This window comes from Nomascus leucogenys, chromosome 17, assembly GCF_006542625.1.
Source record: "Nomascus leucogenys isolate Asia chromosome 17, Asia_NLE_v1, whole genome shotgun sequence".
Lineage (NCBI taxonomy): Eukaryota > Metazoa > Chordata > Mammalia > Primates > Hylobatidae > Nomascus > Nomascus leucogenys.
This window is the reverse complement of record NC_044397.1, coordinates 72509112-72515111: the sequence shown is the minus strand read 5'-3', so window position 1 is coordinate 72515111 and position 6000 is coordinate 72509112. Positions and strand designations below refer to the sequence as shown.

The following is a 6000-nucleotide window of genomic DNA, read 5'->3' as shown; positions in this document are numbered from 1 at the left end:
TTTTGCTATAAAGCTGGCTGGGTGCGGTGGCTCATGCCTGTAATCCCAGCACTTTGGGAGGCCAAGGTGGGCAGATCACATGAGGTCAGGAGTTCAAGATCAGCCTGGCCAACATGGTGAAACCCCATCTCTATTAAAAATACAAAAATTAGCTGAGTGTGGTGGCACGTGCCTCTAATCCCAGCTACTCGGAAGGCTGAGGCAGGAGAATCGCTTGAACCCGGGAGGTGGAGGTTGCAGTGAGCTGAGATCGTGCCACTGCACTCCAGCCTGGGTGACAGAGCGAGATCCATCTCAAAAAAAAAAAAAAAATTGCTATAAATCTAAAACTTCTCTGAAAAATAAAGATTTTTAATTAAGAAACAAAAACCACAGTGAGATATCACCTTATACCTATTAAGATGGCTACCATCACAAGGGCAGAAAATAAATGTTGGTGATTACATGGAGAAAATAGAACCTCGTGCACTGTTGACAGGAATGTAAAATGTACAGCTACTATGGAAAAGTTTGGCAGTTCCTTAAAAAATAGAGTTACCATATGATCAATCCAGCAATTCCACTTCTGGGTACATACTCAAAATAATTGAAAGCAAGATCTCAAAAAATATTTGTTCATAGCAGCATTATTTACTATAGCTGAAACATTGAAGTAACCCAAGTATCCGTGGACAGACTGAATAGATAAGCAAAATCGTGTGTGTGTGTGTGTGTGTGTGTGTGTGTGTGTACACACAATGGAATCCAAGTATCCATGGACAGGCTGAATGGATAAGCAAAACCTAGTGTGTGTGTGTATGTGTGTGTACACACAATGGAATCCAAGTATCCATGGACAGATCGAATGGATAAGCAAAATCGTGTGTGTGTGTGTGTGTGTGTGTGTATACACACAATGTACTATTATTTAGCTTTAAAAGGAAGGAAATTCTGACATGCTTCAACATAGAAGAAACTTGGGGACAGCAGGCTAATTGAAATAGGCCAGTCACAAAAAGACAAATACTGTATGATTTCACTTACATGACATATATAAAGTCGTCAAAATCACAAAGACAGAAAGTAGAATGGTGGTTTCCAGGGACTAGGAAGATGGAAGAATAAGGACTTTAATGGGTATAGAGTTTCAGTTTTGCAAGATGAAAAATGTTCTGGAAATAGATGGTTGTGATGGTTGTAAAACAATGTGAATGTACTTAATATCACTGAACTGTATAATTAAAAATGCTTAAGGTGGTAAATTTTAAGTTACATGTATTTTACCACAATAAAAAATGGAAAAATATTTTTTGGGGAATAATTTTATATATATTTTCTTTTTATAAGAATTTAGGAATTTATAAAATGATAATGGAAGAAGATAGAAAATAGTAAGTCATATAATAAAGCAGTATCATTTAACCAAGGTAGGTTTTACTACAAACTACGCTGTGTAATTTTATAATTTTATAACTATAACTTTGAGTCAAGGCCCTCAGCCATAGTTGCCTATGTGACCAGCCAACTCTGAAGGCTTAATATTTAATCTGATTTATACTATAAAATAAAAAACTATTTTAAATAGTTTGGGAAAAAATAAGCCATGTCTAAAAAATACATAATTACTGTCTAACTCATTCATGAACAAGGATGTAAAAATCCTATCAAAATGACAGCAAACTGAATCCAGCGACATGCAAAAATTGTGTTTAGCCCAGAAAAGCAAGTTTATTTAATGCTAGAAATTACAGAATAATTGTTTCTGGAACCTTTTTGTGTTTGAAAGGAAGTGTTTGAACACAATGAGATGTATCAAAAGGGCAGAAAATAGTGCCAAAATCATAAAATATTTAGAGATTAATAAAATATGCGCAAAACATAAAACATTGCTAAGAGAAATTAAAGGAGACGAATATAAATCTATGTTTATGGATTGGAAGATTTAGTATATTCAGCAATGTCCATTCTAAATTAATCTAGAGATCCAATACACAACCAGCAGGCTGCTTATGTGTTGAAAGAGAGGGGAGTAGTGACAAGCTGATTCTAAAATTTATATGGAAACACAAAGGACCTGGAACAGCTATGGCAATATTGACGAAAAACAAGGTTACAGATCTTCATTATCAGATATCGAACTTACAAACTACAATATTTAAGGCAGTGTGATACTAGCTTGAAGATAAACGGACAAATAGAACATAATGGAGAGTGTAGAAATAAATCTAAAAATATATAGTCACTTTATTTATGACACAAGGCCTACTACAATTGAGCGGGGAAAGAATTTTCTTTTTAATAAATGGGGCCTCCCAAAGTGCTGGGATTACAGGGATGAGCCAACGCGCCCGGCGCTTTAGTTCTTCATCAAGAGATGTGGGCTGGGTGCGGTGGCTCATGCCTGTAGTCCCAGCACTGTGGGAGGCCAAGGCAGGTGGATCACCAGGTCAGGAGATCAAGCCCATCCTGGCTAACACGGTGAAACCCCGTCTCTACTAAAAATACAAAAAATTAGGCTTCCTTTCTTCCTTCCTTTTCTCTTTTCTTCCCTCTGTTGCCCAGGCTGGAGTGTCGTCGGCTCGCTGTGCACTCCCTGCCTCCCGCTGCCGTGATTCTCCTGCCTCCGCCTGCGGGCTGCCAGGGATTGCAGCCGCACGCCACCACCCTGCCTGGTTTTTGTCCTTTAGCTGGAGGCGGGGTTTCACCATGTTGGCCAGGCTGCTCTCTGGCTCCTGACCTCGAATGGTCTGCCCGCCTCGGCCTCCCGAGGTGCTGGGACTGCAGACGGAGTCTCGCTCACTCGGTGCTCGGTGTTGCCCGGGCTGGAGTGCGGTGGCGTGGTCTTGGCTCGCTGCAGCCTCTGCCCGGCCCGCCGCCCCGTCTGGGAGGTGGGGAGCGTCTCTGCCTGGTCGCCCATCGTCTGGGATGTGAGGAGCGCCTCTGCCCGGCCGCCCCGTCTGGGAGGTGAGGAGCGCCTCTGCCCGGCTGCCGCCCCGTCTAGGAAGTGAGGAGCATCTCTGCCTGGCCGCCCATCATCTGGGATGTGAGGAGCGCCTCTGCCCGGCCGCCCCGTCTGGGAAGTGAGGAGCGCCTCTGCCGGCCGCTCCATCTGGGAAAAAGTGAGGAGCGCCTCTGCTCGGCCACCCCGTCTGGGAAGAAGTGAGGAGCGTCTCTGCTCGGCCGCCCCGTCTGGGAAGTGAAGAGCACCTCTGCCCGGCCGCCCATCATCTGGGATGTGAGGAGCACCTCTGACCAGCCGCCCATGGTCTGGGATGTGAGGAGCGCCTCTGCCCGGCCACCCCGTCTGGGAAGTGAGGAGCGCCTCTGCCCGGCCGCCCCATCAGGAAGTGAGGAGCGCCTCTGCCCGGCCGCCCCGTCTGGGAAGTGAGGAGCGCCTCTGCCCGGCCGCCCCGTCTGGGATGTGAGGAGCGCCTCTGCCTAGCCGCCCATCATCTGCGAAGTGAGGTGCGCCTCTGCCCGGCCGCCCCGTCTGGGATCTGAGGAGCGCCTCTGCCCGGCCGCCCCATCTGGGATGTGAGGAGCGCCTCTGCCCGGCCACCCCATCTGGGATGTGGGGAGCGCCTCTGCCCAGTCACCCTGTCTGGGAGGTCTACCACGGAGGCCAGACGCAATGTGGGGGCTGGACATGGTGGCTCACGCCTGTAGTCCCAGCTCTCTGGGAGGCCGGGGCGGGTTGATCACTTGAGGTTAGGAGTTCGAGACCAGCCTGGCCAACACGGCAAAACATATGAAAAATACAACAGACAAACCAACCAACCCAGCAACAACAAAACAGGTCTACCCTGGAGTCATACTCTAATTTTTTCTATTTTCCTCCCTTTCTGATCCTTTATCCCACTTTCTTTTTCTTCCTCTTCCTTCTCCTTCTTCTTTGTCAAATAGAGGATTGAGTTATTATCATTGATCCATACAAAGTCCCTCTCTCATTTATTTTCTTTAAGTCCCAACCCCCATTTCTATTCCCCGTCTTCCCATGTGCAACCTTCCTAATATGTTTGATATGCATCTTTTTGTTTGTATGTATTTTTAGAAAATGTTTATTGTTTTGTGTGCAAAAAAAAAATTAATAAAATAAAATAAATTTTAAAAAAACAAATGGTACTAGGTTAATTGGACATCCTATTTGGGGTGGGGTAGGGGAGGAAGGAATCTGGAACTTATTTCATACTGTATACGAGATTCTAGACAGATTATAAACCAAAACGTGAAAGCTATACCAAGCTTTTCCCTTATATTTCTTCAAGCTTCTAAAAGAAAATACGAGAAAATCTTTATGACCTACAGTAGGCAAAGACTTTTTAAATCAGACACAAAAAAGACTAAACATAAGAGATTGATAAATGGAACTTCATGAAAATTAAGAACTTCATCAAAAAACCTCAAAAAGATCTGTGTACACAAAGATAAAAATCACAAAATCCAAAAAGATGAAAAGGCAGGTCATAAGTGGTGAGAAGGTACTTGCAGAACATATATTCTACAAACAACTCCATGGAATTGACAAAGAGTTACCACATATGAATAAAATAACCCAAATATTTGTTAATGGGTGAAGACTTAGATAGGTATTAAAGAAAAGAGAATATCTAAATCAGATAAGCCATATTAAAAGGTACTCAATATCATTACTCATCAGGAAAATGCAAACTAAACCCATAATAAGGTACCATTTCACTCATCAGAATGACTACAATTAAGAGGACTGCCAATGCCAAGCACTGACAAGGACATACTGATAGAAGAAACTGGAATTCTCATACATTGCCAATGGGAGTGAAAACTGGTACAAGCACTTTGGAAAACAATGTGGATATATATCACAAACATACGTTGAGAGAAAGACATCGGACATAAGAAAATATGATTCCACTATATGAAATCCCCAAATAGGCAAAACTAATCAATAGTGATAGAAGAGTGGCTACCTGTTTTGAAGGATGGAGAAGGATACAGATTGGACAGGAACAGAGGTGAGCCTGCTTGGGGGCTGGAAATAGTCTATACATTGATCTAGTTCCTGGATACAAGACTGTATACATATGTAAAGATCCACTGAACAGTTAAAATATGCAAATCTTAATGTATGAAAATTATATATAATTAAAATGTGGGGAGACTACTACCGGCCAAATGTGTGATAATGAGAACATCAAAAAGATTTGCAACGGATTATAAAACATTGAATAAATAAAAAGAAAAACCTATGCATATATAGTGAAAGAAAATGGCGGGACAGGGGATTTGTCCTTAAAGAACACCATTAAATGTAGATGAAATGGCAGAATTAGAAAATTACCATTTGCAATGGCCAATGTAATAACTAATTCAGGCAAGTATCATCAATGGATGCATAATCAGTTGGTAAATGTTACAGAGGAAGAGGGTATTGGTGTCTCAAAGTATCATCCCACATTTCACTTATTAAAAGGAAAAAGGGCATTTTTATAATAGAGAAATATGACAGACACCACCTTAACCGTGTGATTTAACTTAGTAAATTCAATTATGGGACAAATTGGTTTTATGTGCCTCCAAATGTAATGCAAAGAAAAGGACACAACATCATATGTGCCATATTCTTCATTAAAATGTCCAATCTGGCTGGACATAATGGCTCACGCCTATAATCCCAACACTTCGGGAGGCCGAGGCAGGCAGATTATTTGAGGCCAGGAGTTCAAGACCAGCCTGGCCAACATGGTGAAACCCTGTCTCTAATGAAAGTATAAAAATTAGCTGGGCGTGGTGGCACAGGCCTGTAATCGCAGCTACTCGGGAGGCTGAGGCACAAGAATCACTTGAACCGGGGAAGGAGAGGCTACAGTGAGCCAAAACTGTGCCACTGCACTCCAGCCTGGGCAACAGAGTGAGACCCTATCTCAAAATAAAATAAAATGGTCTAATCCGAATCTATTAATGAAGAAACGATCAGGCAAGTCCAAAATGTCAGACCTCTACAAAATAATTAGTTCAGACTCCTCAAAAATGTTAATGCCATGA

General features: G+C 42.7%; 1 pseudogene; it reads right to left on the bottom strand.

The window, feature by feature from the left end:
* Positions 1-5407: 5407 nt before the first annotated feature.
* The window catches only part of LOC100593437, a 128433-nt pseudogene continuing 127840 nt past the window's right edge, over positions 5408-6000 (bottom strand).